This window comes from Oncorhynchus mykiss, unplaced genomic scaffold (assembly GCF_013265735.2).
Source record: "Oncorhynchus mykiss isolate Arlee unplaced genomic scaffold, USDA_OmykA_1.1 un_scaffold_483, whole genome shotgun sequence".
Lineage (NCBI taxonomy): Eukaryota > Metazoa > Chordata > Actinopteri > Salmoniformes > Salmonidae > Oncorhynchus > Oncorhynchus mykiss.
The window spans coordinates 32,501-55,173 of NW_023493930.1; the positions used below are offsets into that span (position 1 = coordinate 32,501).

The window sequence follows — 22,673 nt, forward strand, 5'->3', positions numbered from 1 at the left end:
TCAAAGCGAGGGCACATATTTCAGCCTTGTGGGAAAAAACGGACAAAGAGTTGAAATTCCACAAGGCAGTGACAAAAAGCTTACAGCACCTGGTATTCCCAGGCGGTCTCCCATCCAAGTACTAACCAGGACCGACCCTGCTTAGCTTCCGAGATCGGACGAGATCAGGCGTACTCAGGCCGGTGTGGCCGTAAGCGAAAGGTAATCTCAAAAAGTGGATGAAATTGCATATACTGTAGCCATAATTTGTAGCACAGATTGTTGGATGAAATACAAACTAACCTTGCTTACTTATTTCAAAGCGAGGGCACATATTTCAGCCTTGTGGGAAAAAACGGACAAAGAGTTGAAATTCCACAAGGCAGTGACAAAAAGCTTACAGCACCTGGTATTCCCAGGCGGTCTCCCATCCAAGTACTAACCAGGCCCGACCCTGCTTAGCTTCCGAGATCGGACGAGATCAGCGAGAAATTGCATATACTGTAGCCATAATTTGCAGCACAGATTGTTGGATGAAATACAAACTAACCTTGCTTACTTATTTCAAAGCGAGGGCACATATTTCAGCCTTGTGGGAAAAAACGGACAAAGAGTTGAAATTCCACAAGGCAGTGACAAAAAGCTTACAGCACCTGGTATTCCCAGGCGGTCTCCCATCCAAGTACTAACCAGGCCCGACCCTGCTTAGCTTCCGAGATCGGACGAGATCAGGCGTACTCAGGCCGGTGTGGCCGTAAGCGAAAGGCAATCTCAAAAAGTGGATGAAATTGCATATACTGTAGCCATAATTTGTAGCACAGATTGTTGGATGAAATACAAACTAACCTTGCTTACTTATTTCAAAGCGAGGGCACATATTTCAGCCTTGTGGGAAAAAACGGACAAAGAGTTGAAATTCCACAAGGCAGTGACAAAAAGCTTACAGCACCTGGTATTCCCAGGCGGTCTCCCATCCAAGTACTAACCAGGCCCGACCCTGCTTAGCTTCCGAGATCAGACGAGATCAGTTGTACTCAGGCCGGTGTGGCCGTAAGCGAGAAACTATCTCTTGGTGCACCATGTAAAGTCAAAGTGAGCCTGATTAACAGCTGTTGCATTTCCACCATTTAGATAAGCATCTTTGTGTCACTCAAAAAGTGGAAGAAATTGCATATACTGTAGCCATAATTTGTAGCACAGATTGTTGGATGAAATACAAACTAACCTTGCTTACTTATTTCAAAGCGAGGGCACATATTTCAGCCTTGTGGGAAAAAACGGACAAAGAGTTGAAATTCCACAAGGCAGTGACAAAAAGCTTACAGCACCTGGTATTCCCAGGCGGTCTCCCATCAAAGTACTAACCAGGACCGACCCTGCTTAGCTTCCGAGATCGGACGAGATCAGGCATACTCAGGCCGTGTGGCCGTAAGCGAAAGGTAATCTCAAAAAGTGGATGAAATTGCATATACTGTAGCCATAATTTGTAGCACAGATTGTTGGATGAAATACAAACTAACCTTGCTTACTTATTTCAAAGCGAGGGCACATATTTCAGCCTTGTGGGAAAAAACGGACAAAGAGTTGAAATTCCACAAGGCAGTGACAAAAAGCTTACAGCACCTGGTATTCCCAGGCGGTCTCCCATCCAAGTACTAACCAGGCCCGACCCTGCTTAGCTTCCGAGATCGGACGAGATCAGGCGTACTCAGGCCGGTGTGGCCGTAAGCGAAAGGCAATCTCAAAAAGTGGATGAAATTGCATATACTGTAGCCATAATTTGTAGCACAGATTGTTGGATGAAATAGAAACTAACCTTGCTTACTTATTTCAAAGCGAGGGCACATATTTCAGCCTTGTGGGAAAAAACGGACAAAGAGTTGAAATTCCACAAGGCAGTGACAAAAAGCTTACAGCACCTGGTATTCCCAGGCTGTCTCCCATCCAAGTACTAACCAGGCCCGACCCTGCTTAGCTTCCGAGATCGGACGAGATCAGCGAGAAATTGCATATACTGTAGCCATAATTTGCAGCACAGATTGTTGGATGAAATACAAACTAACCTTGCTTACTTATTTCAAAGCGAGGGCACATATTTCAGCCTTGTGGGAAAAAACGGACAAAGAGTTGAAATTCCACAAGGCAGTGACAAAAAGCTTACAGCACCTGGTATTCCCAGGCGGTCTCCCATCCAAGTACTAACCAGGCCCGACCCTGCTTAGCTTCCGAGATCGGACGAGATCAGGCGTACTCAGGCCGGTGTGGCCGTAAGCGAAAGGCAATCTCAAAAAGTGGATGAAATTGCATATACTGTAGCCATAATTTGTAGCACAGATTGTTGGATGAAATAGAAACTAACCTTGCTTACTTATTTCAAAGCGAGGGCACATATTTCAGCCTTGTGGGAAAAAACGGACAAAGAGTTGAAATTCCACAAGGCAGTGACAAAAAGCTTACAGCACCTGGTATTCCCAGGCGGTCTCCCATCCAAGTACTAACCAGGCCCGACCCTGCTTAGCTTCCGAGATCGGACGAGATCAGCGAGAAATTGCATATACTGTAGCCATAATTTGCAGCACAGATTGTTGGATGAAATACAAACTAACCTTGCTTACTTATTTCAAAGCGAGGGCACATATTTCAGCCTTGTGGGAAAAAACGGACAAAGAGTTGAAATTCTAAAAGGCAGTGACAAAAAGCTTACAGCACCTGGTATTCCCAGGCGGTCTCCCATCCAAGTACTAACCAGGCCCGACCCTGCTTAGCTTCCGAGATCGGACGAGATCAGGCGTACTCAGGCCGGTGTGGCCGTAAGCGAGAAACTATCTCTTGGTGCACTATGTAAAGTCAAAGTGAGCCTGATTAACAGCTGTTGCATTTCCACCATTTAGATAAGCATCTTTGTGTCACTCAAAAAGTGGAAGAAATTGCATATACTGTAGCCATAATTTGTAGCACAGATTGTTGGATGAAATACAAACTAACCTTGCTTACTTATTTCAAAGCGAGGGCACATATTTCAGCCTTGTGGGAAAAAACGGACAAAGAGTTGAAATTCCACAAGGCAGTGACAAAAAGCTTACAGCACCTGGTATTCCCAGGCGGTCTCCCATCCAAGTACTAACCAGGCCCGACCCTGCTTAGCTTCCGAGATCGGACGAGATCAGGCGTACTCAGGCCGGTGTGGCCGTAAGCGAGAAACTATCTCTTGGTGCACTATGTAAAGTCAAAGTGAGCCTGATTAACAGCTGTTGCATTTCCACCATTTAGATAAGCATCTTTGTGTCACTCAAAAAGTGGAAGAAATTGCATATACTGTAGCCATAATTTGTAGCACAGATTGTTGGATGAAATACAAACTAACCTTGCTTACTTATTTCAAAGCGAGGGCACATATTTCAGCCTTGTGGGAAAAAACGGACAAAGAGTTGAAATTCCACAAGGCAGTGACAAAAAGCTTACAGCACCTGGTATTCCCAGGCGGTCTCCCATCCAAGTACTAACCAGGACCGACCCTGCTTAGCTTCCGAGATCGGACGAGATCAGGCGTACTCAGGCCGGTGTGGCCGTAAGCGAAAGGCAATCTCAAAAAGTGGATGAAATTGCATATACTGTAGCCATAATTTGTAGCACAGATTGTTGGATGAAATACAAACTAACCTTGCTTACTTATTTCAAAGCGAGGGCACATATTTCAGCCTTGTGGGAAAAAACGGACAAAGAGTTGAAATTCCACAAGGCAGTGACAAAAAGCTTACAGCACCTGGTATTCCCAGGCGGTCTCCCATCCAAGTACTAACCAGGCCCGACCCTGCTTAGCTTCCGAGATCGGACGAGATCAGCGAGAAATTGCATATACTGTAGCCATAATTTGCAGCACAGATTGTTGGATGAAATACAAACTAACCTTGCTTACTTATTTCAAAGCGAGGGCACATATTTCAGCCTTGTGGGAAAAAACGGACAAAGAGTTGAAATTCCACAAGGCAGTGACAAAAAGCTTACAGCACCTGGTATTCCCAGGCGGTCTCCCATCCAAGTACTAACCAGGCCCGACCCTGCTTAGCTTCCGAGATCGGACGAGATCAGGTGTACTCAGGCCGGTGTGGCCGTAAGTGAAAGGCAATCTCAAAAAGTGGATGAAATTGCATATACTGTAGCCATAATTTGTAGCACAGATTGTTGGATGAAATACAAACTAACCTTGCTTACTTATTTCAAAGCGAGGGCACATATTTCAGCCTTGTGGGAAAAAACGGACAAAGAGTTGAAATTCCACAAGGCAGTGACAAAAAGCTTACAGCACCTGGTATTCCCAGGCCGTCTCCCATCCAAGTACTAACCAGGCCCGACCCTGCTTAGCTTCCGAGATCGGACGAGATCAGGCGTACTCAGGCCGGTGTGGCCGTAAGCGAAAGGCGATCTCAAAAAGTGGATGAAATTGCATATACTGTAGCCATAATTTGTAGCACAGATTGTTGGATGAAATACAAACTAACCTTGCTTACTTATTTCAAAGCGAGGGCACATATTTCAGCCTTGTGGGAAAAAACGGACAAAGAGTTGAAATTCCACAAGGCAGTGACAAAAAGCTTACAGCACCTGGTATTCCCAGGCGGTCTCCCATCCAAGTACTAACCAGGCCCGACCCTGCTTAGCTTCCGAGATCGGACGAGATCAGGCGTACTCAGGCCGGTGTGGCCGTAAGCGAAAGGAGATCTCAAAAAGTGGATGAAATTGCATATACTGTAGCCATAATTTGTAGCACAGATTGTTGGATGAAATACAAACTAACCTTGCTTACTTATTTCAAAGCGAGGGCACATATTTCAGCCTTGTGGGAAAAAACGGACAAAGAGTTGAAATTCCACAAGGCAGTGACAAAAAGCTTACAGCACCTGGTATTCCCAGGCGGTCTCCCATCCAAGTACTAACCAGGCCCGACCCTGCTTAGCTTCCGAGATCGGACGAGATCAGGCGTACTCAGGCCGGTGTGGCCGTAAGCGAAAGGCGATCTCAAAAAGTGGATGAAATTGCATATACTGTAGCCATAATTTGTAGCACAGATTGTTGGATGAAATACAAACTAACCTTGCTTACTTATTTCAAAGCGAGGGCACATATTTCAGCCTTGTGGGAAAAAACGGACAAAGAGTTGAAATTCCACAAGGCAGTGACAAAAAGCTTACAGCACCTGGTATTCCCAGGCGGTCTCCCATCCAAGTACTAACCAGGCCCGACCCTGCTTAGCTTCCGAGATCGGACGAGATCAGGCGTACTCAGGCCGGTGTGGCCGTAAGCGAGAAACTATCTCTTGGTGCACTATGTAAAGTCAAAGTGAGCCTGATTAACAGCTGTTGCATTTCCACCATTTAGATAAGCATCTTTGTGTCACTCAAAAAGTGGAAGAAATTGCATATACTGTAGCCATAATTTGTAGCACAGATTGTTGGATGAAATACAAACTAACCTTGCTTACTTATTTCAAAGCGAGGGCACATATTTCAGCCTTGTGGGAAAAAAACGGACAAAGAGTTGAAATTCCACAAGGCAGTGACAAAAAGCTTACAGCACCTGGTATTCCCAGGCGGTCTCCCATCCAAGTACTAACCAGGCCCGACCCTGCTTAGCTTCCGAGATCGGACGAGATCAGGCGTACTCAGGCCGGTGTGGCCGTAAGCGAAAGGCAATCTCAAAAAGTGGATGAAATTGCATATACTGTAGCCATAATTTGTAGCACAGATTGTTGGATGAAATACAAACTAACCTTGCTTACTTATTTCAAAGCGAGGGCACATATTTCAGCCTTGTGGGAAAAAACGGACAAAGAGTTGAAATTCCACAAGGCAGTGACAAAAAGCTTACAGCACCTGGTATTCCCAGGCGGTCTCCCATCCAAGTACTAACCAGGCCCGACCCTGCTTAGCTTCCGAGATCGGACGAGATCAGGCGTACTCAGGCCGGTGTGGCCGTAAGCGAAAGGCGATCTCAAAAAGTGGATGAAATTGCATATACTGTAGCCATAATTTGTAGCACAGATTGTTGGATGAAATACAAACTAACCTTGCTTACTTATTTCAAAGCGAGGGCACATATTTCAGCCTTGTGGGAAAAAACGGACAAAGAGTTGAAATTCCACAAGGCAGTGACAAAAAGCTTACAGCACCTGGTATTCCCAGGCGGTCTCCCATCCAAGTACTAACCAGGCCCGACCCTGCTTAGCTTCCGAGATCGGACGAGATCAGGCGTACTCAGGCCGGTGTGGCCGTAAGCGAAAGGCGATCTCAAAAAGTGGATGAAATTGCATATACTGTAGCCATAATTTGTAGCACAGATTGTTGGATGAAATACAAACTAACCTTGCTTACTTATTTCAAAGCGAGGGCACATATTTCAGCCTTGTGGGAAAAAACGGACAAAGAGTTGAAATTCCACAAGGCAGTGACAAAAAGCTTACAGCACCTGGTATTCCCAGGCGGTCTCCCATCCAAGTACTAACCAGGCCCGACCCTGCTTAGCTTCCGAGATCGGACGAGATCAGGCGTACTCAGGCCGGTGTGGCCGTAAGCGAAAGGCGATCTCAAAAAGTGGATGAAATTGCATATACTGTAGCCATAATTTGTAGCACAGATTGTTGGATGAAATACAAACTAACCTTGCTTACTTATTTCAAAGCGAGGGCACATATTTCAGCCTTGTGGGAAAAAACGGACAAAGAGTTGAAATTCCACAAGGCAGTGACAAAAAGCTTACAGCACCTGGTATTCCCAGGCGGTCTCCCATCCAAGTACTAACCAGGCCCGACCCTGCTTAGCTTCCGAGATCGGACGAGATCAGGCGTACTCAGGCCGGTGTGGCCGTAAGCGAAAGGCGATCTCAAAAAGTGGATGAAATTGCATATACTGTAGCCATAATTTGTAGCACAGATTGTTGGATGAAATACAAACTAACCTTGCTTACTTATTTCAAAGCGAGGGCACATATTTCAGCCTTGTGGGAAAAAACGGACAAAGAGTTGAAATTCCACAAGGCAGTGACAAAAAGCTTACAGCACCTGGTATTCCCAGGCGGTCTCCCATCCAAGTACTAACCAGGCCCGACCCTGCTTAGCTTCCGAGATCGGACAAGATCAGGCGTACTCAGGCCGGTGTGGCCGTAAGCGAGAAACTATCTCTTGGTGCACCATGTAAAGTCAAAGTGAGCCTGATTAACAGCTGTTGCATTTCCACCATTTAGATAAGCATCTTTGTGTCACTCAAAAAGTGGAAGAAATTGCATATACTGTAGCCATAATTTGTAGCACAGATTGTTGGATGAAATACAAACTAACCTTGCTTACTTATTTCAAAGCGAGGGCACATATTTCAGCCTTGTGGGAAAAAACGGACAAAGAGTTGAAATTCCACAAGGCAGTGACAAAAAGCTTACAGCACCTGGTATTCCCAGGCGGTCTCCCATCCAAGTACTAACCAGGCCCGACCCTGCTTAGCTTCCGAGATCGGACGAGATCAGGCGTACTCAGGCCGGTGTGGCCGTAAGCGAAAGGCGATCTCAAAAAGTGGATGAAATTGCATATACTGTAGCCATAATTTGTAGCACAGATTGTTGGATGAAATACAAACTAACCTTGCTTACTTATTTCAAAGCGAGGGCACATATTTCAGCCTTGTGGGAAAAAACGGACAAAGAGTTGAAATTCCACAAGGCAGTGACAAAAAGCTTACAGCACCTGGTATTCCCAGGCGGTCTCCCATCCAAGTACTAACCAGGCCCGACCCTGCTTAGCTTCCGAGATCGGACGAGATCAGGCGTACTCAGGCCGGTGTGGCCGTAAGCGAAAGGCGATCTCAAAAAGTGGATGAAATTGCATATACTGTAGCCATAATTTGTAGCACAGATTGTTGGATGAAATACAAACTAACCTTGCTTACTTATTTCAAAGCGAGGGCACATATTTCAGCCTTGTGGGAAAAAACGGACAAAGAGTTGAAATTCCACAAGGCAGTGACAAAAAGCTTACAGCACCTGGTATTCCCAGGCGGTCTCCCATCCAAGTACTAACCAGGCCCGACCCTGCTTAGCTTCCGAGATCGGACGAGATCAGGCGTACTCAGGCCGGTGTGGCCGTAAGCGAAAGGCGATCTCAAAAAGTGGATGAAATTGCATATACTGTAGCCATAATTTGTAGCACAGATTGTTGGATGAAATACAAACTAACCTTGCTTACTTATTTCAAAGCGAGGGCACATATTTCAGCCTTGTGGGAAAAAACGGACAAAGAGTTGAAATTCCACAAGGCAGTGACAAAAAGCTTACAGCACCTGGTATTCCCAGGCGGTCTCCCATCCAAGTACTAACCAGGCCCGACCCTGCTTAGCTTCCGAGATCGGACGAGATCAGGCGTACTCAGGCCGGTGTGGCCGTAAGCGAAAGGCGATCTCAAAAAGTGGATGAAATTGCATATACTGTAGCCATAATTTGTAGCACAGATTGTTGGATGAAATACAAACTAACCTTGCTTACTTATTTCAAAGCGAGGGCACATATTTCAGCCTTGTGGGAAAAAACGGACAAAGAGTTGAAATTCCACAAGGCAGTGACAAAAAGCTTACAGCACCTGGTATTCCCAGGCGGTCTCCCATCCAAGTACTAACCAGGCCCGACCCTGCTTAGCTTCCGAGATCGGACGAGATCAGGCGTACTCAGGCCGGTGTGGCCGTAAGCGAGAAACTATCTCTTGGTGCACCATGTAAAGTCAAAGTGAGCCTGATTAACAGCTGTTGCATTTCCACCATTTAGATAAGCATCTTTGTGTCACTCAAAAAGTGGAAGAAATTGCATATACTGTAGCCATAATTTGTAGCACAGATTGTTGGATGAAATACAAACTAACCTTGCTTACTTATTTCAAAGCGAGGGCACATATTTCAGCCTTGTGGGAAAAAACGGACAAAGAGTTGAAATTCCACAAGGCAGTGACAAAAAGCTTACAGCACCTGGTATTCCCAGGCGGTCTCCCATCCAAGTACTAACCAGGCCCGACCCTGCTTAGCTTCCGAGATCGGACGAGATCAGGCGTACTCAGGCCGGTGTGGCCGTAAGCGAGAAACTATCTCTTGGTGCACTATGTAAAGTCAAAGTGAGCCTGATTAACAGCTGTTGCATTTCCACCATTTAGATAAGCATCTTTGTGTCACTCAAAAAGTGGAAGAAATTGCATATACTGTAGCCATAATTTGTAGCACAGATTGTTGGATGAAATACAAACTAACCTTGCTTACTTATTTCAAAGCGAGGGCACATATTTCAGCCTTGTGGGAAAAAAACGGACAAAGAGTTGAAATTCCACAAGGCAGTGACAAAAAGCTTACAGCACCTGGTATTCCCAGGCGGTCTCCCATCCAAGTACTAACCAGGCCCGACCCTGCTTAGCTTCCGAGATCGGACGAGATCAGGCGTACTCAGGCCGGTGTGGCCGTAAGCGAAAGGCAATCTCAAAAAGTGGATGAAATTGCATATACTGTAGCCATAATTTGTAGCACAGATTGTTGGATGAAATACAAACTAACCTTGCTTACTTATTTCAAAGCGAGGGCACATATTTCAGCCTTGTGGGAAAAAACGGACAAAGAGTTGAAATTCCACAAGGCAGTGACAAAAAGCTTACAGCACCTGGTATTCCCAGGCGGTCTCCCATCCAAGTACTAACCAGGCCCGACCCTGCTTAGCTTCCGAGATCGGACGAGATCAGGCGTACACAGGCCGGTGTGGCCGTAAGCGAAAGGCGATCTCAAAAAGTGGATGAAATTGCATATACTGTAGCCATAATTTGTAGCACAGATTGTTGGATGAAATACAAACTAACCTTGCTTACTTATTTCAAAGCGAGGGCACATATTTCAGCCTTGTGGGAAAAAACGGACAAAGAGTTGAAATTCCACAAGGCAGTGACAAAAAGCTTACAGCACCTGGTATTCCCAGGCGGTCTCCCATCCAAGTACTAACCAGGCCCGACCCTGCTTAGCTTCCGAGATCGGACGAGATCAGGCGTACTCAGGCCGGTGTGGCCGTAAGCGAAAGGCGATCTCAAAAAGTGGATGAAATTGCATATACTGTAGCCATAATTTGTAGCACAGATTGTTGGATGAAATACAAACTAACCTTGCTTACTTATTTCAAAGCGAGGGCACATATTTCAGCCTTGTGGGAAAAAACGGACAAAGAGTTGAAATTCCACAAGGCAGTGACAAAAAGCTTACAGCACCTGGTATTCCCAGGCGGTCTCCCATCCAAGTACTAACCAGGCCCGACCCTGCTTAGCTTCCGAGATCGGACGAGATCAGGCGTACTCAGGCCGGTGTGGCCGTAAGCGAAAGGCGATCTCAAAAAGTGGATGAAATTGCATATACTGTAGCCATAATTTGTAGCACAGATTGTTGGATGAAATACAAACTAACCTTGCTTACTTATTTCAAAGCGAGGGCACATATTTCAGCCTTGTGGGAAAAAACGGACAAAGAGTTGAAATTCCACAAGGCAGTGACAAAAAGCTTACAGCACCTGGTATTCCCAGGCGGTCTCCCATCCAAGTACTAACCAGGCCCGACCCTGCTTAGCTTCCGAGATCGGACGAGATCAGGCGTACTCAGGCCGGTGTGGCCGTAAGCGAGAAACTATCTCTTGGTGCACCATGTAAAGTCAAAGTGAGCCTGATTAACAGCTGTTGCATTTCCACCATTTAGATAAGCATCTTTGTGTCACTCAAAAAGTGGAAGAAATTGCATATACTGTAGCCATAATTTGTAGCACAGATTGTTGGATGAAATACAAACTAACCTTGCTTACTTATTTCAAAGCGAGGGCACATATTTCAGCCTTGTGGGAAAAAACGGACAAAGAGTTGAAATTCCACAAGGCAGTGACAAAAAGCTTACAGCACCTGGTATTCCCAGGCGGTCTCCCATCCAAGTACTAACCAGGCCCGACCCTGCTTAGCTTCCGAGATCGGACGAGATCAGGCGTACTCAGGCCGGTGTGGCCGTAAGCGAGAAACTATCTCTTGGTGCACTATGTAAAGTCAAAGTGAGCCTGATTAACAGCTGTTGCATTTCCACCATTTAGATAAGCATCTTTGTGTCACTCAAAAAGTGGAAGAAATTGCATATACTGTAGCCATAATTTGTAGCACAGATTGTTGGATGAAATACAAACTAACCTTGCTTACTTATTTCAAAGCGAGGGCACATATTTCAGCCTTGTGGGAAAAAAACGGACAAAGAGTTGAAATTCCACAAGGCAGTGACAAAAAGCTTACAGCACCTGGTATTCCCAGGCGGTCTCCCATCCAAGTACTAACCAGGCCCGACCCTGCTTAGCTTCCGAGATCGGACGAGATCAGGCGTACTCAGGCCGGTGTGGCCGTAAGCGAAAGGCAATCTCAAAAAGTGGATGAAATTGCATATACTGTAGCCATAATTTGTAGCACAGATTGTTGGATGAAATACAAACTAACCTTGCTTACTTATTTCAAAGCGAGGGCACATATTTCAGCCTTGTGGGAAAAAACGGACAAAGAGTTGAAATTCCACAAGGCAGTGACAAAAAGCTTACAGCACCTGGTATTCCCAGGCGGTCTCCCATCCAAGTACTAACCAGGCCCGACCCTGCTTAGCTTCCGAGATCGGACGAGATCAGGCGTACTCAGGCCGGTGTGGCCGTAAGCGAAAGGCGATCTCAAAAAGTGGATGAAATTGCATATACTGTAGCCATAATTTGTAGCACAGATTGTTGGATGAAATACAAACTAACCTTGCTTACTTATTTCAAAGCGAGGGCACATATTTCAGCCTTGTGGGAAAAAACGGACAAAGAGTTGAAATTCCACAAGGCAGTGACAAAAAGCTTACAGCACCTGGTATTCCCAGGCGGTCTCCCATCCAAGTACTAACCAGGCCCGACCCTGCTTAGCTTCCGAGATCGGACGAGATCAGGCGTACTCAGGCCGGTGTGGCCGTAAGCGAAAGGCGATCTCAAAAAGTGGATGAAATTGCATATACTGTAGCCATAATTTGTAGCACAGATTGTTGGATGAAATACAAACTAACCTTGCTTACTTATTTCAAAGCGAGGGCACATATTTCAGCCTTGTGGGAAAAAACGGACAAAGAGTTGAAATTCCACAAGGCAGTGACAAAAAGCTTACAGCACCTGGTATTCCCAGGCGGTCTCCCATCCAAGTACTAACCAGGCCCGACCCTGCTTAGCTTCCGAGATCGGACGAGATCAGGCGTACTCAGGCCGGTGTGGCCGTAAGCGAAAGGCGATCTCAAAAAGTGGATGAAATTGCATATACTGTAGCCATAATTTGTAGCACAGATTGTTGGATGAAATACAAACTAACCTTGCTTACTTATTTCAAAGCGAGGGCACATATTTCAGCCTTGTGGGAAAAAACGGACAAAGAGTTGAAATTCCACAAGGCAGTGACAAAAAGCTTACAGCACCTGGTATTCCCAGGCGGTCTCCCATCCAAGTACTAACCAGGCCCGACCCTGCTTAGCTTCCGAGATCGGACGAGATCAGGCGTACTCAGGCCGGTGTGGCCGTAAGCGAAAGGCGATCTCAAAAAGTGGATGAAATTGCATATACTGTAGCCATAATTTGTAGCACAGATTGTTGGATGAAATACAAACTAACCTTGCTTACTTATTTCAAAGCGAGGGCACATATTTCAGCCTTGTGGGAAAAAACGGACAAAGAGTTGAAATTCCACAAGGCAGTGACAAAAAGCTTACAGCACCTGGTATTCCCAGGCGGTCTCCCATCCAAGTACTAACCAGGCCCGACCCTGCTTAGCTTCCGAGATCGGACGAGATCAGGCGTACTCAGGCCGGTGTGGCCGTAAGCGAAAGGCGATCTCAAAAAGTGGAAGAAATTGCATATACTGTAGCCATAATTTGTAGCACAGATTGTTGGATGAAATACAAACTAACCTTGCTTACTTATTTCAAAGCGAGGGCACATATTTCAGCCTTGTGGGAAAAAACGGACAAAGAGTTGAAATTCCACAAGGCAGTGACAAAAAGCTTACAGCACCTGGTATTCCCAGGCGGTCTCCCATCCAAGTACTAACCAGGCCCGACCCTGCTTAGCTTCCGAGATCGGACGAGATCAGGCGTACTCAGGCAGGTGTGGCAGGAAGCGAGAAACTATCTCTTGGTGCACCATGTAAAGTCAAAGTGAGCCTGATTAACAGCTGTTGCATTTCCACCATTTAGATAAGCATCTTTGTGTCACTCAAAAAGTGGAAGAAATTGCATATACTGTAGCCATAATTTGTAGCACAGATTGTTGGATGAAATACAAACTAACCTTGCTTACTTATTTCAAAGCGAGGGCACATATTTCAGCCTTGTGGGAAAAAACGGACAAAGAGTTGAAATTCCACAAGGCAGTGACAAAAAGCTTACAGCACCTGGTATTCCCAGGCGGTCTCCCATCCAAGTACTAACCAGGCCCGACCCTGCTTAGCTTCCGAGATCGGACGAGATCAGGCGTACTCAGGCCGGTGTGGCCGTAAGCGAAAGGCGATCTCAAAAAGTGGATGAAATTGCATATACTGTAGCCATAATTTGTAGCACAGATTGTTGGATGAAATACAAACTAACCTTGCTTACTTATTTCAAAGCGAGGGCACATATTTCAGCCTTGTGGGAAAAAACGGACAAAGAGTTGAAATTCCACAAGGCAGTGACAAAAAGCTTACAGCACCTGGTATTCCCAGGCGGTCTCCCATCCAAGTACTAACCAGGCCCGACCCTGCTTAGCTTCCGAGATCGGACGAGATCAGGCGTACTCAGGCCGGTGTGGCCGTAAGCGAGAAACTATCTCTTGGTGCACCATGTAAAGTCAAAGTGAGCCTGATTAACAGCTGTTGCATTTCCACCATTTAGATAAGCATCTTTGTGTCACTCAAAAAGTGGAAGAAATTGCATATACTGTAGCCATAATTTGTAGCACAGATTGTTGGATGAAATACAAACTAACCTTGCTTACTTATTTCAAAGCGAGGGCACATATTTCAGCCTTGTGGGAAAAAACGGACAAAGAGTTGAAATTCCACAAGGCAGTGACAAAAAGCTTACAGCACCTGGTATTCCCAGGCGGTCTCCCATCCAAGTACTAACCAGGCCCGACCCTGCTTAGCTTCCGAGATCGGACGAGATCAGGCGTACTCAGGCCGGTGTGGCCGTAAGCGAGAAACTATCTCTTGGTGCACTATGTAAAGTCAAAGTGAGCCTGATTAACAGCTGTTGCATTTCCACCATTTAGATAAGCATCTTTGTGTCACTCAAAAAGTGGAAGAAATTGCATATACTGTAGCCATAATTTGTAGCACAGATTGTTGGATGAAATACAAACTAACCTTGCTTACTTATTTCAAAGCGAGGGCACATATTTCAGCCTTGTGGGAAAAAAACGGACAAAGAGTTGAAATTCCACAAGGCAGTGACAAAAAGCTTACAGCACCTGGTATTCCCAGGCGGTCTCCCATCCAAGTACTAACCAGGCCCGACCCTGCTTAGCTTCCGAGATCGGACGAGATCAGGCGTACTCAGGCCGGTGTGGCCGTAAGCGAAAGGCAATCTCAAAAAGTGGATGAAATTGCATATACTGTAGCCATAATTTGTAGCACAGATTGTTGGATGAAATACAAACTAACCTTGCTTACTTATTTCAAAGCGAGGGCACATATTTCAGCCTTGTGGGAAAAAACGGACAAAGAGTTGAAATTCCACAAGGCAGTGACAAAAAGCTTACAGCACCTGGTATTCCCAGGCGGTCTCCCATCCAAGTACTAACCAGGCCCGACCCTGCTTAGCTTCCGAGATCGGACGAGATCAGGCGTACTCAGGCCGGTGTGGCCGTAAGCGAAAGGCGATCTCAAAAAGTGGATGAAATTGCATATACTGTAGCCATAATTTGTAGCACAGATTGTTGGATGAAATACAAACTAACCTTGCTTACTTATTTCAAAGCGAGGGCACATATTTCAGCCTTGTGGGAAAAAACGGACAAAGAGTTGAAATTCCACAAGGCAGTGACAAAAAGCTTACAGCACCTGGTATTCCCAGGCGGTCTCCCATCCAAGTACTAACCAGGCCCGACCCTGCTTAGCTTCCGAGATCGGACGAGATCAGGCGTACTCAGGCCGGTGTGGCCGTAAGCGAAAGGCGATCTCAAAAAGTGGATGAAATTGCATATACTGTAGCCATAATTTGTAGCACAGATTGTTGGATGAAATACAAACTAACCTTGCTTACTTATTTCAAAGCGAGGGCACATATTTCAGCCTTGTGGGAAAAAACGGACAAAGAGTTGAAATTCCACAAGGCAGTGACAAAAAGCTTACAGCACCTGGTATTCCCAGGCGGTCTCCCATCCAAGTACTAACCAGGCCCGACCCTGCTTAGCTTCCGAGATCGGACGAGATCAGGCGTACTCAGGCCGGTGTGGCCGTAAGCGAAAGGCGATCTCAAAAAGTGGATGAAATTGCATATACTGTAGCCATAATTTGTAGCACAGATTGTTGGATGAAATACAAACTAACCTTGCTTACTTATTTCAAAGCGAGGGCACATATTTCAGCCTTGTGGGAAAAAACGGACAAAGAGTTGAAATTCCACAAGGCAGTGACAAAAAGCTTACAGCACCTGGTATTCCCAGGCGGTCTCCCATCCAAGTACTAACCAGGCCCGACCCTGCTTAGCTTCCGAGATCGGACGAGATCAGGCGTACTCAGGCCGGTGTGGCCGTAAGCGAAAGGCGATCTCAAAAAGTGGATGAAATTGCATATACTGTAGCCATAATTTGTAGCACAGATTGTTGGATGAAATACAAACTAACCTTGCTTACTTATTTCAAAGCGAGGGCACATATTTCAGCCTTGTGGGAAAAAACGGACAAAGAGTTGAAATTCCACAAGGCAGTGACAAAAAGCTTACAGCACCTGGTATTCCCAGGCGGTCTCCCATCCAAGTACTAACCAGGCCCGACCCTGCTTAGCTTCCGAGATCGGACGAGATCAGGCGTACTCAGGCCGGTGTGGCCGTAAGCGAAAGGCGATCTCAAAAAGTGGAAGAAATTGCATATACTGTAGCCATAATTTGTAGCACAGATTGTTGGATGAAATACAAACTAACCTTGCTTACTTATTTCAAAGCGAGGGCACATATTTCAGCCTTGTGGGAAAAAACGGACAAAGAGTTGAAATTCCACAAGGCAGTGACAAAAAGCTTACAGCACCTGGTATTCCCAGGCGGTCTCCCATCCAAGTACTAACCAGGCCCGACCCTGCTTAGCTTCCGAGATCGGACGAGATCAGGCGTACTCAGGCCGGTGTGGCCGTAAGCGAGAAACTATCTCTTGGTGCACCATGTAAAGTCAAAGTGAGCCTGATTAACAGCTGTTGCATTTCCACCATTTAGATAAGCATCTTTGTGTCACTCAAAAAGTGGAAGAAATTGCATATACTGTAGCCATAATTTGTAGCACAGATTGTTGGATGAAATACAAACTAACCTTGCTTACTTATTTCAAAGCGAGGGCACATATTTCAGCCTTGTGGGAAAAAACGGACAAAGAGTTGAAATTCCACAAGGCAGTGACAAAAAGCTTACAGCACCTGGTATTCCCAGGCGGTCTCCCATCCAAGTACTAACCAGGCCCGACCCTGCTTAGCTTCCGAGATCGGACGAGATCAGGCGTACTCAGGCAGGTGTGGCAGGAAGCGAGAAACTATCTCTTGGTGCACCATGTAAAGTCAAAGTGAGCCTGATTAACAGCTGTTGCATTTCCACCATTTAGATAAGCATCTTTGTGTCACTCAAAAAGTGGAAGAAATTGCATATACTGTAGCCATAATTTGTAGCACAGATTGTTGGATGAAATACAAACTAACCTTGCTTACTTATTTCAAAGCGAGGGCACATATTTCAGCCTTGTGGGAAAAAACGGACAAAGAGTTGAAATTCCACAAGGCAGTGACAAAAAGCTTACAGCACCTGGTATTCCCAGGCGGTCTCCCATCCAAGTACTAACCAGGCCCGACCCTGCTTAGCTTCCGAGATCGGACGAGATCAGGCGTACTCAGGCCGGTGTGGCCGTAAGCGAAAGGCGATCTCAAAAAGTGGATGAAATTGCATATACTGTAGCCATAATTTGTAGCACAGATTGTTGGATGAAATACAAACTAACCTTGCTTACTTATTTCAAAGCGAGGGCACATATTTCAGCCTTGTGGGAAAAAACGGACAAAGAGTTGAAATTCCACAAGGCAGTGACAAAAAGCTTACAGCACCTGGTATTCCCAGGCGGTCTCCCATCCAAGTACTAACCAGGCCCGACCCTGCTTAGCTTCCGAGATCGGACGAGATCAGGCGTACTCAGGCCGGTGTGGCCGTAAGCGAAAGGCGATCTCAAAAAGTGGATGAAATTGCATATACTGTAGCCATAATTTGTAGCACAGATTGTTGGATGAAATACAAACTAACCTTGCTTACTTATTTCAAAGCGAGGGCACATATTTCAGCCTTGTGGGAAAAAACGGACAAAGAGTTGAAATTCCACAAGGCAGTGACAAAAAGCTTACAGCACCTGGTATTCCCAGGCGGTCTCCCATCCAAGTACTAACCAGGCCCGACCCTGCTTAGCTTCCGAGATCGGACGAGATCAGGCGTACTCAGGCCGGTGTGGCCGTAAGCGAAAGGCGATCTCAAAAAGTGGATGAAATTGCATATACTGTAGCCATAATTTGTAGCACAGATTGTTGGATGAAATACAAACTAACCTTGCTTACTTATTTCAAAGCGAGGGCACATATTTCAGCCTTGTGGGAAAAAACGGACAAAGAGTTGAAATTCCACAAGGCAGTGACAAAAAGCTTACAGCACCTGGTATTCCCAGGCGGTCTCCCATCCAAGTACTAACCAGGCCCGACCCTGCTTAGCTTCCGAGATCGGACGAGATCAGGCGTACTCAGGCCGGTGTGGCCGTAAGCGAAAGGCGATCTCAAAAAGTGGATGAAATTGCATATACTGTAGCCATAATTTGTAGCACAGATTGTTGGATGAAATACAAACTAACCTTGCTTACTTATTTCAAAGCGAGGGCACATATTTCAGCCTTGTGGGAAAAAACGGACAAAGAGTTGAAATTCCACAAGGCAGTGACAAAAAGCTTACAGCACCTGGTATTCCCAGGCGGTCTCCCATCCAAGTACTAACCAGGCCCGACCCTGCTTAGCTTCCGAGATCGGACGAGATCAGGCGTACTCAGGCCGGTGTGGCCGTAAGCGAAAGGCGATCTCAAAAAGTGGATGAAATTGCATATACTGTAGCCATAATTTGTAGCACAGATTGTTGGATGAAATACAAACTAACCTTGCTTACTTATTTCAAAGCGAGGGCACATATTTCAGCCTTGTGGGAAAAAACGGACAAAGAGTTGAAATTCCACAAGGCAGTGACAAAAAGCTTACAGCACCTGGTATTCCCAGGCGGTCTCCCATCCAAGTACTAACCAGGCCCGACCCTGCTTAGCTTCCGAGATCGGACGAGATCAGGCGTACTCAGGCCGGTGTGGCCGTAAGCGAGAAACTACCTCTTGGTGCACCATGTAAAGTCAAAGTGAGCCTGATTAACAGCTGTTGCATTTCCACCATTTAGATAAGCATCTTTGTGTCACTCAAAAAGTGGAAGAAATTGCATATACTGTAGCCATAATTTGTAGCACAGATTGTTGGATGAAATACAAACTAACCTTGCTTACTTATTTCAAAGCGAGGGCACATATTTCAGCCTTGTGGGAAAAAACGGACAAAGAGTTGAAATTCCACAAGGCAGTGACAAAAAGCTTACAGCACCTGGTATTCCCAGGCGGTCTCCCATCCAAGTACTAACCAGGCCCGACCCTGCTTAGCTTCCGAGATCGGACGAGATCAGGCGTACTCAGGCAGGTGTGGCAGGAAGCGAGAAACTATCTCTTGGTGCACCATGTAAAGTCAAAGTGAGCCTGATTAACAGCTGTTGCATTTCCACCATTTAGATAAGCATCTTTGTGTCACTCAAAAAGTGGAAGAAATTGCATATACTGTAGCCATAATTTGTAGCACAGATTGTTGGATGAAATACAAACTAACCTTGCTTACTTATTTCAAAGCGAGGGCACATATTTCAGCCTTGTGGGAAAAAACGGACAAAGAGTTGAAATTCCACAAGGCAGTGACAAAAAGCTTACAGCACCTGGTATTCCCAGGCGGTCTCCCATCCAAGTACTAACCAGGCCCGACCCTGCTTAGCTTCCGAGATCGGACGAGATCAGGCGTACTCAGGCCGGTGTGGCCGTAAGCGAAAGGCGATCTCAAAAAGTGGATGAAATTGCATATACTGTAGCCATAATTTGTAGCACAGATTGTTGGATGAAATACAAACTAACCTTGCTTACTTATTTCAAAGCGAGGGCACATATTTCAGCCTTGTGGGAAAAAACGGACAAAGAGTTGAAATTCCACAAGGCAGTGACAAAAAGCTTACAGCACCTGGTATTCCCAGGCGGTCTCCCATCCAAGTACTAACCAGGCCCGACCCTGCTTAGCTTCCGAAATCGGACGAGATCAGGCGTACTCAGGCCGGTGTGGCCGTAAGCAAGAAACTATCTCTTGGTGCACCATGTAAAGTCAAAGTGAGCCTGATTAACAGCTGTTGCATTTCCACCATTTAGATAAGCATCTTTGTGTCACTCAAAAAGTGGAAGAAATTGCATATACTGTAGCCATAATTTGTAGCACAGATTGTTGGATGAAATACAAACTAACCTTGCTTACTTATTTCAAAGCGAGGGCACATATTTCAGCCTTGTGGGAAAAAACGGACAAAGAGTTGAAATTCCACAAGGCAGTGACAAAAAGCTTACAGCACCTGGTATTCCCAGGCGGTCTCCCATCCAAGTACTAACCAGGCCCGACCCTGCTTAGCTTCCGAGATCGGACGAGATCAGGCGTACTCAGGCCGGTGTGGCCGTAAGCAAGAAACTATCTCTTGGTGCACCATGTAAAGTCAAAGTGAGCCTGATTAACAGCTGTTGCATTTCCACCATTTAGATAAGCATCTTTGTGTCACTCAAAAAGTGGAAGAAATTGCATATACTGTAGCCATAATTTGTAGCACAGATTGTTGGATGAAATACAAACTAACCTTGCTTACTTATTTCAAAGCGAGGGCACATATTTCAGCCTTGTGGGAAAAAACGGACAAAGAGTTGAAATTCCACAAGGCAGTGACAAAAAGCTTACAGCACCTGGTATTCCCAGGCGGTCTCCCATCCAAGTACTAACCAGGCCCGACCCTGCTTAGCTTCCGAGATCGGACGAGATCGGACGAGATCAGGCGTACTCAGGCCGGTGTGGCCGTAAGCGAAAGGCGATCTCAAAAAGTGGATGAAATTGCATATACTGTAGCCATAATTTGTAGCACAGATTGTTGGATGAAATACAAACTAACCTTGCTTACTTATTTCAAAGCGAGGGCACATATTTCAGCCTTGTGGGAAAAAACGGACAAAGAGTTGAAATTCCACAAGGCAGTGACAAAAAGCTTACAGCACCTGGTATTCCCAGGCGGTCTCCCATCCAGGTGCTAACCAGGCCCGACCCTGCTTAGCTTCCGAGATCGGACGAGATCAGGCGTACTCAGGCCGGTGTGGCAGTAAGCGAAAGGCGATCTCAAAAAGTGGATGAAATTGCATATACTGTAGCCATAATTTGTAGCACAGATTGTTGGATGAAATACAAACTAACCTTGCTTACTTATTTCAAAGCGAGGGCACATATTTCAGCCTTGTGGGAAAAAACGGACAAAGAGTTGAAATTCCACAAGGCAGTGACAAAAAGCTTACAGCACCTGGTATTCCCAGGCGGTCTCCCATCCAAGTACTAACCAGGCCCGACCCTGCTTAGCTTCCGAGATCGGACGAGATCAGGCGTACTCAGGCCGGTGTGGACGTAAGCGAAAGGCCATCTCAAAAAGTGGATGAAATTGCATATACTGTAGCCATAATTTGTAGCACAGATTGTTGGATGAAATACAAACTAACCTTGCTTACTTATTTCAAAGCGAGGGCACATATTTCAGCCTTGTGGGAAAAAACGGACAAAGAGTTGAAATTCCACAAGGCAGTGACAAAAAGCTTACAGCACCTGGTATTCCCAGGCGGTCTCCCATCCAAGTACTAACCAGGCCCGACCCTGCTTAGCTTCCGAGATCGGACGAGATCAGGCGTACTCAGGCCGGTGTGGCCGTAAGCGAAAGGCGATCTCAAAAAGTGGATGAAATTGCATATACTGTAGCCATAATTTGTAGCACAGATTGTTGGATGAAATACAAACTAACCTTGCTTACTTATTTCAAAGCGAGGGCACATATTTCAGCCTTGTGGGAAAAAACGGACAAAGAGTTGAAATTCCACAAGGCAGTGACAAAAAGCTTACAGCACCTGGTATTCCCAGGCGGTCTCCCATCCAAGTACTAACCAGGCCCGACCCTGCTTAGCTTCCGAGATCGGACGAGATCGGACGAGATCAGGCGTACTCAGGCCGGTGTGGCCGTAAGCGAAAGGCGATCTCAAAAAGTGGATGAAATTGCATATACTGTAGCCATAATTTGTAGCACAGATTGTTGGATGAAATACAAACTAACCTTGCTTACTTATTTCAAAGCGAGGGCACATATTTCAGCCTTGTGGGAAAAAACGGACAAAGAGTTGAAATTCCACAAGGCAGTGACAAAAAGCTTACAGCACCTGGTATTCCCAGGCGGTCTCCCATCCAAGTACTAACCAGGCCCGACCCTGCTTAGCTTCCGAGATCGGACGAGATCAGGCGTACTCAGGCCGGTGTGGCCGTAAGCAAGAAACTATCTCTTGGTGCACCATGTAAAGTCAAAGTGAGCCTGATTAACAGCTGTTGCATTTCCACCATTTAGATAAGCATCTTTGTGTCACTCAAAAAGTGGAAGAAATTGCATATACTGTAGCCATAATTTGTAGCACAGATTGTTGGATGAAATACAAACTAACCTTGCTTACTTATTTCAAAGCGAGGGCACATATTTCAGCCTTGTGGGAAAAAACGGACAAAGAGTTGAAATTCCACAAGGCAGTGACAAAAAGCTTACAGCACCTGGTATTCCCAGGCGGTCTCCCATCCAGGTGCTAACCAGGCCCGACCCTGCTTAGCTTCCGAGATCGGACGAGATCAGGCGTACTCAGGCCGGTGTGGCAGTAAGCGAAAGGCGATCTCAAAAAGTGGATGAAATTGCATATACTGTAGCCATAATTTGTAGCACAGATTGTTGGATGAAATACAAACTAACCTTGCTTACTTATTTCAAAGCGAGGGCACATATTTCAGCCTTGTGGGAAAAAACGGACAAAGAGTTGAAATTCCACAAGGCAGTGACAAAAAGCTTACAGCACCTGGTATTCCCAGGCGGTCTCCCATCCAAGTACTAACCAGGCCCGACCCTGCTTAGCTTCCGAGATCGGACGAGATCAGGCGTACTCAGGCCGGTGTGGACGTAAGCGAAAGGCCATCTCAAAAAGTGGATGAAATTGCATATACTGTAGCCATAATTTGTAGC

General features: G+C 45.9%; 60 non-coding genes and 8 pseudogenes across 60 annotated transcripts; all 68 read right to left on the bottom strand.

Moving 5' to 3' along the window:
- Positions 1-77: 77 nt before the first annotated feature.
- On the bottom strand, positions 78-196 carry LOC118958194. The gene has a single exon (XR_005047273.1). It is a non-coding gene; the product is annotated as a 5S ribosomal RNA (ribosomal RNA).
- Positions 197-620: 424 nt separating this feature from the next.
- LOC118958020 lies at positions 621-739 on the bottom strand. Its single transcript, XR_005047099.1, has one exon. It is a non-coding gene; the product is annotated as a 5S ribosomal RNA (ribosomal RNA).
- A 177-nt stretch (positions 740-916) lies between these two features.
- On the bottom strand, positions 917-1,035 carry LOC118958183. The gene has a single exon (XR_005047263.1). It is a non-coding gene; the product is annotated as a 5S ribosomal RNA (ribosomal RNA).
- Positions 1,036-1,295: 260 nt separating this feature from the next.
- On the bottom strand, positions 1,296-1,413 carry LOC118958226 (annotated as a pseudogene).
- Positions 1,414-1,590: 177 nt separating this feature from the next.
- Positions 1,591-1,709, bottom strand: LOC118958021. The gene has a single exon (XR_005047100.1). It is a non-coding gene; the product is annotated as a 5S ribosomal RNA (ribosomal RNA).
- Positions 1,710-2,133: 424 nt separating this feature from the next.
- LOC118958022 lies at positions 2,134-2,252 on the bottom strand. The gene has a single exon (XR_005047101.1). It is a non-coding gene; the product is annotated as a 5S ribosomal RNA (ribosomal RNA).
- Positions 2,253-2,676: 424 nt separating this feature from the next.
- Positions 2,677-2,795, bottom strand: LOC118958024. Its single transcript, XR_005047103.1, has one exon. It is a non-coding gene; the product is annotated as a 5S ribosomal RNA (ribosomal RNA).
- A 260-nt stretch (positions 2,796-3,055) lies between these two features.
- Positions 3,056-3,174, bottom strand: LOC118958025. The gene has a single exon (XR_005047104.1). It is a non-coding gene; the product is annotated as a 5S ribosomal RNA (ribosomal RNA).
- A 260-nt stretch (positions 3,175-3,434) lies between these two features.
- Positions 3,435-3,553, bottom strand: LOC118958195. Its single transcript, XR_005047274.1, has one exon. It is a non-coding gene; the product is annotated as a 5S ribosomal RNA (ribosomal RNA).
- Positions 3,554-3,977: 424 nt separating this feature from the next.
- LOC118958167 lies at positions 3,978-4,096 on the bottom strand. Its single transcript, XR_005047246.1, has one exon. It is a non-coding gene; the product is annotated as a 5S ribosomal RNA (ribosomal RNA).
- Positions 4,097-4,273: 177 nt separating this feature from the next.
- Positions 4,274-4,392, bottom strand: LOC118958207. Its single transcript, XR_005047287.1, has one exon. It is a non-coding gene; the product is annotated as a 5S ribosomal RNA (ribosomal RNA).
- A 177-nt stretch (positions 4,393-4,569) lies between these two features.
- Positions 4,570-4,688, bottom strand: LOC118958026. Its single transcript, XR_005047105.1, has one exon. It is a non-coding gene; the product is annotated as a 5S ribosomal RNA (ribosomal RNA).
- A 177-nt stretch (positions 4,689-4,865) lies between these two features.
- Positions 4,866-4,984, bottom strand: LOC118958027. The gene has a single exon (XR_005047106.1). It is a non-coding gene; the product is annotated as a 5S ribosomal RNA (ribosomal RNA).
- A 177-nt stretch (positions 4,985-5,161) lies between these two features.
- Positions 5,162-5,280, bottom strand: LOC118958028. Its single transcript, XR_005047107.1, has one exon. It is a non-coding gene; the product is annotated as a 5S ribosomal RNA (ribosomal RNA).
- A 261-nt stretch (positions 5,281-5,541) lies between these two features.
- On the bottom strand, positions 5,542-5,660 carry LOC118958029. Its single transcript, XR_005047108.1, has one exon. It is a non-coding gene; the product is annotated as a 5S ribosomal RNA (ribosomal RNA).
- A 177-nt stretch (positions 5,661-5,837) lies between these two features.
- On the bottom strand, positions 5,838-5,956 carry LOC118958030. Its single transcript, XR_005047109.1, has one exon. It is a non-coding gene; the product is annotated as a 5S ribosomal RNA (ribosomal RNA).
- Positions 5,957-6,133: 177 nt separating this feature from the next.
- Positions 6,134-6,252, bottom strand: LOC118958031. The gene has a single exon (XR_005047110.1). It is a non-coding gene; the product is annotated as a 5S ribosomal RNA (ribosomal RNA).
- A 177-nt stretch (positions 6,253-6,429) lies between these two features.
- Positions 6,430-6,548, bottom strand: LOC118958032. The gene has a single exon (XR_005047111.1). It is a non-coding gene; the product is annotated as a 5S ribosomal RNA (ribosomal RNA).
- A 177-nt stretch (positions 6,549-6,725) lies between these two features.
- LOC118958033 lies at positions 6,726-6,844 on the bottom strand. Its single transcript, XR_005047112.1, has one exon. It is a non-coding gene; the product is annotated as a 5S ribosomal RNA (ribosomal RNA).
- Positions 6,845-7,021: 177 nt separating this feature from the next.
- On the bottom strand, positions 7,022-7,140 carry LOC118958197. Its single transcript, XR_005047276.1, has one exon. It is a non-coding gene; the product is annotated as a 5S ribosomal RNA (ribosomal RNA).
- A 260-nt stretch (positions 7,141-7,400) lies between these two features.
- On the bottom strand, positions 7,401-7,519 carry LOC118958035. Its single transcript, XR_005047114.1, has one exon. It is a non-coding gene; the product is annotated as a 5S ribosomal RNA (ribosomal RNA).
- Positions 7,520-7,696: 177 nt separating this feature from the next.
- LOC118958037 lies at positions 7,697-7,815 on the bottom strand. The gene has a single exon (XR_005047115.1). It is a non-coding gene; the product is annotated as a 5S ribosomal RNA (ribosomal RNA).
- A 177-nt stretch (positions 7,816-7,992) lies between these two features.
- Positions 7,993-8,111, bottom strand: LOC118958038. The gene has a single exon (XR_005047116.1). It is a non-coding gene; the product is annotated as a 5S ribosomal RNA (ribosomal RNA).
- A 177-nt stretch (positions 8,112-8,288) lies between these two features.
- On the bottom strand, positions 8,289-8,407 carry LOC118958039. Its single transcript, XR_005047117.1, has one exon. It is a non-coding gene; the product is annotated as a 5S ribosomal RNA (ribosomal RNA).
- Positions 8,408-8,584: 177 nt separating this feature from the next.
- LOC118958040 lies at positions 8,585-8,703 on the bottom strand. The gene has a single exon (XR_005047118.1). It is a non-coding gene; the product is annotated as a 5S ribosomal RNA (ribosomal RNA).
- Positions 8,704-8,963: 260 nt separating this feature from the next.
- On the bottom strand, positions 8,964-9,082 carry LOC118958041. Its single transcript, XR_005047119.1, has one exon. It is a non-coding gene; the product is annotated as a 5S ribosomal RNA (ribosomal RNA).
- A 261-nt stretch (positions 9,083-9,343) lies between these two features.
- LOC118958042 lies at positions 9,344-9,462 on the bottom strand. Its single transcript, XR_005047121.1, has one exon. It is a non-coding gene; the product is annotated as a 5S ribosomal RNA (ribosomal RNA).
- A 177-nt stretch (positions 9,463-9,639) lies between these two features.
- Positions 9,640-9,758, bottom strand: LOC118958166. The gene has a single exon (XR_005047245.1). It is a non-coding gene; the product is annotated as a 5S ribosomal RNA (ribosomal RNA).
- Positions 9,759-9,935: 177 nt separating this feature from the next.
- On the bottom strand, positions 9,936-10,054 carry LOC118958043. The gene has a single exon (XR_005047122.1). It is a non-coding gene; the product is annotated as a 5S ribosomal RNA (ribosomal RNA).
- Positions 10,055-10,231: 177 nt separating this feature from the next.
- On the bottom strand, positions 10,232-10,350 carry LOC118958044. The gene has a single exon (XR_005047123.1). It is a non-coding gene; the product is annotated as a 5S ribosomal RNA (ribosomal RNA).
- Positions 10,351-10,527: 177 nt separating this feature from the next.
- Positions 10,528-10,646, bottom strand: LOC118958045. Its single transcript, XR_005047124.1, has one exon. It is a non-coding gene; the product is annotated as a 5S ribosomal RNA (ribosomal RNA).
- Positions 10,647-10,906: 260 nt separating this feature from the next.
- On the bottom strand, positions 10,907-11,025 carry LOC118958047. Its single transcript, XR_005047126.1, has one exon. It is a non-coding gene; the product is annotated as a 5S ribosomal RNA (ribosomal RNA).
- Positions 11,026-11,286: 261 nt separating this feature from the next.
- LOC118958048 lies at positions 11,287-11,405 on the bottom strand. Its single transcript, XR_005047127.1, has one exon. It is a non-coding gene; the product is annotated as a 5S ribosomal RNA (ribosomal RNA).
- A 177-nt stretch (positions 11,406-11,582) lies between these two features.
- On the bottom strand, positions 11,583-11,701 carry LOC118958049. Its single transcript, XR_005047128.1, has one exon. It is a non-coding gene; the product is annotated as a 5S ribosomal RNA (ribosomal RNA).
- Positions 11,702-11,878: 177 nt separating this feature from the next.
- Positions 11,879-11,997, bottom strand: LOC118958050. Its single transcript, XR_005047129.1, has one exon. It is a non-coding gene; the product is annotated as a 5S ribosomal RNA (ribosomal RNA).
- A 177-nt stretch (positions 11,998-12,174) lies between these two features.
- Positions 12,175-12,293, bottom strand: LOC118958051. Its single transcript, XR_005047130.1, has one exon. It is a non-coding gene; the product is annotated as a 5S ribosomal RNA (ribosomal RNA).
- A 177-nt stretch (positions 12,294-12,470) lies between these two features.
- LOC118958052 lies at positions 12,471-12,589 on the bottom strand. Its single transcript, XR_005047131.1, has one exon. It is a non-coding gene; the product is annotated as a 5S ribosomal RNA (ribosomal RNA).
- Positions 12,590-12,766: 177 nt separating this feature from the next.
- On the bottom strand, positions 12,767-12,885 carry LOC118958053. The gene has a single exon (XR_005047132.1). It is a non-coding gene; the product is annotated as a 5S ribosomal RNA (ribosomal RNA).
- Positions 12,886-13,062: 177 nt separating this feature from the next.
- LOC118958212 lies at positions 13,063-13,181 on the bottom strand (annotated as a pseudogene).
- A 260-nt stretch (positions 13,182-13,441) lies between these two features.
- Positions 13,442-13,560, bottom strand: LOC118958054. Its single transcript, XR_005047133.1, has one exon. It is a non-coding gene; the product is annotated as a 5S ribosomal RNA (ribosomal RNA).
- Positions 13,561-13,737: 177 nt separating this feature from the next.
- LOC118958055 lies at positions 13,738-13,856 on the bottom strand. Its single transcript, XR_005047134.1, has one exon. It is a non-coding gene; the product is annotated as a 5S ribosomal RNA (ribosomal RNA).
- A 260-nt stretch (positions 13,857-14,116) lies between these two features.
- On the bottom strand, positions 14,117-14,235 carry LOC118958056. The gene has a single exon (XR_005047135.1). It is a non-coding gene; the product is annotated as a 5S ribosomal RNA (ribosomal RNA).
- A 261-nt stretch (positions 14,236-14,496) lies between these two features.
- On the bottom strand, positions 14,497-14,615 carry LOC118958058. The gene has a single exon (XR_005047137.1). It is a non-coding gene; the product is annotated as a 5S ribosomal RNA (ribosomal RNA).
- A 177-nt stretch (positions 14,616-14,792) lies between these two features.
- Positions 14,793-14,911, bottom strand: LOC118958059. Its single transcript, XR_005047138.1, has one exon. It is a non-coding gene; the product is annotated as a 5S ribosomal RNA (ribosomal RNA).
- A 177-nt stretch (positions 14,912-15,088) lies between these two features.
- Positions 15,089-15,207, bottom strand: LOC118958060. Its single transcript, XR_005047139.1, has one exon. It is a non-coding gene; the product is annotated as a 5S ribosomal RNA (ribosomal RNA).
- Positions 15,208-15,384: 177 nt separating this feature from the next.
- On the bottom strand, positions 15,385-15,503 carry LOC118958061. The gene has a single exon (XR_005047140.1). It is a non-coding gene; the product is annotated as a 5S ribosomal RNA (ribosomal RNA).
- A 177-nt stretch (positions 15,504-15,680) lies between these two features.
- On the bottom strand, positions 15,681-15,799 carry LOC118958062. The gene has a single exon (XR_005047141.1). It is a non-coding gene; the product is annotated as a 5S ribosomal RNA (ribosomal RNA).
- Positions 15,800-15,976: 177 nt separating this feature from the next.
- On the bottom strand, positions 15,977-16,095 carry LOC118958063. Its single transcript, XR_005047142.1, has one exon. It is a non-coding gene; the product is annotated as a 5S ribosomal RNA (ribosomal RNA).
- A 177-nt stretch (positions 16,096-16,272) lies between these two features.
- Positions 16,273-16,391, bottom strand: LOC118958064. Its single transcript, XR_005047143.1, has one exon. It is a non-coding gene; the product is annotated as a 5S ribosomal RNA (ribosomal RNA).
- A 260-nt stretch (positions 16,392-16,651) lies between these two features.
- Positions 16,652-16,770, bottom strand: LOC118958213 (annotated as a pseudogene).
- A 260-nt stretch (positions 16,771-17,030) lies between these two features.
- Positions 17,031-17,149, bottom strand: LOC118958065. The gene has a single exon (XR_005047144.1). It is a non-coding gene; the product is annotated as a 5S ribosomal RNA (ribosomal RNA).
- A 177-nt stretch (positions 17,150-17,326) lies between these two features.
- Positions 17,327-17,445, bottom strand: LOC118958066. Its single transcript, XR_005047145.1, has one exon. It is a non-coding gene; the product is annotated as a 5S ribosomal RNA (ribosomal RNA).
- Positions 17,446-17,622: 177 nt separating this feature from the next.
- On the bottom strand, positions 17,623-17,741 carry LOC118958067. Its single transcript, XR_005047146.1, has one exon. It is a non-coding gene; the product is annotated as a 5S ribosomal RNA (ribosomal RNA).
- A 177-nt stretch (positions 17,742-17,918) lies between these two features.
- On the bottom strand, positions 17,919-18,037 carry LOC118958069. Its single transcript, XR_005047148.1, has one exon. It is a non-coding gene; the product is annotated as a 5S ribosomal RNA (ribosomal RNA).
- A 177-nt stretch (positions 18,038-18,214) lies between these two features.
- Positions 18,215-18,333, bottom strand: LOC118958070. The gene has a single exon (XR_005047149.1). It is a non-coding gene; the product is annotated as a 5S ribosomal RNA (ribosomal RNA).
- Positions 18,334-18,510: 177 nt separating this feature from the next.
- Positions 18,511-18,629, bottom strand: LOC118958071. Its single transcript, XR_005047150.1, has one exon. It is a non-coding gene; the product is annotated as a 5S ribosomal RNA (ribosomal RNA).
- Positions 18,630-18,889: 260 nt separating this feature from the next.
- Positions 18,890-19,008, bottom strand: LOC118958215 (annotated as a pseudogene).
- Positions 19,009-19,268: 260 nt separating this feature from the next.
- On the bottom strand, positions 19,269-19,387 carry LOC118958072. The gene has a single exon (XR_005047151.1). It is a non-coding gene; the product is annotated as a 5S ribosomal RNA (ribosomal RNA).
- Positions 19,388-19,564: 177 nt separating this feature from the next.
- LOC118958185 lies at positions 19,565-19,683 on the bottom strand. Its single transcript, XR_005047265.1, has one exon. It is a non-coding gene; the product is annotated as a 5S ribosomal RNA (ribosomal RNA).
- Positions 19,684-19,943: 260 nt separating this feature from the next.
- On the bottom strand, positions 19,944-20,062 carry LOC118958073. Its single transcript, XR_005047152.1, has one exon. It is a non-coding gene; the product is annotated as a 5S ribosomal RNA (ribosomal RNA).
- Positions 20,063-20,322: 260 nt separating this feature from the next.
- Positions 20,323-20,451, bottom strand: LOC118958216 (annotated as a pseudogene).
- A 177-nt stretch (positions 20,452-20,628) lies between these two features.
- Positions 20,629-20,747, bottom strand: LOC118958219 (annotated as a pseudogene).
- A 177-nt stretch (positions 20,748-20,924) lies between these two features.
- LOC118958199 lies at positions 20,925-21,043 on the bottom strand. The gene has a single exon (XR_005047279.1). It is a non-coding gene; the product is annotated as a 5S ribosomal RNA (ribosomal RNA).
- A 177-nt stretch (positions 21,044-21,220) lies between these two features.
- LOC118958074 lies at positions 21,221-21,339 on the bottom strand. Its single transcript, XR_005047153.1, has one exon. It is a non-coding gene; the product is annotated as a 5S ribosomal RNA (ribosomal RNA).
- Positions 21,340-21,516: 177 nt separating this feature from the next.
- Positions 21,517-21,645, bottom strand: LOC118958217 (annotated as a pseudogene).
- A 177-nt stretch (positions 21,646-21,822) lies between these two features.
- On the bottom strand, positions 21,823-21,941 carry LOC118958075. The gene has a single exon (XR_005047154.1). It is a non-coding gene; the product is annotated as a 5S ribosomal RNA (ribosomal RNA).
- Positions 21,942-22,201: 260 nt separating this feature from the next.
- Positions 22,202-22,320, bottom strand: LOC118958220 (annotated as a pseudogene).
- A 177-nt stretch (positions 22,321-22,497) lies between these two features.
- LOC118958200 lies at positions 22,498-22,616 on the bottom strand. The gene has a single exon (XR_005047280.1). It is a non-coding gene; the product is annotated as a 5S ribosomal RNA (ribosomal RNA).
- Between the last annotated feature and the right edge of the window lie 57 nt (positions 22,617-22,673).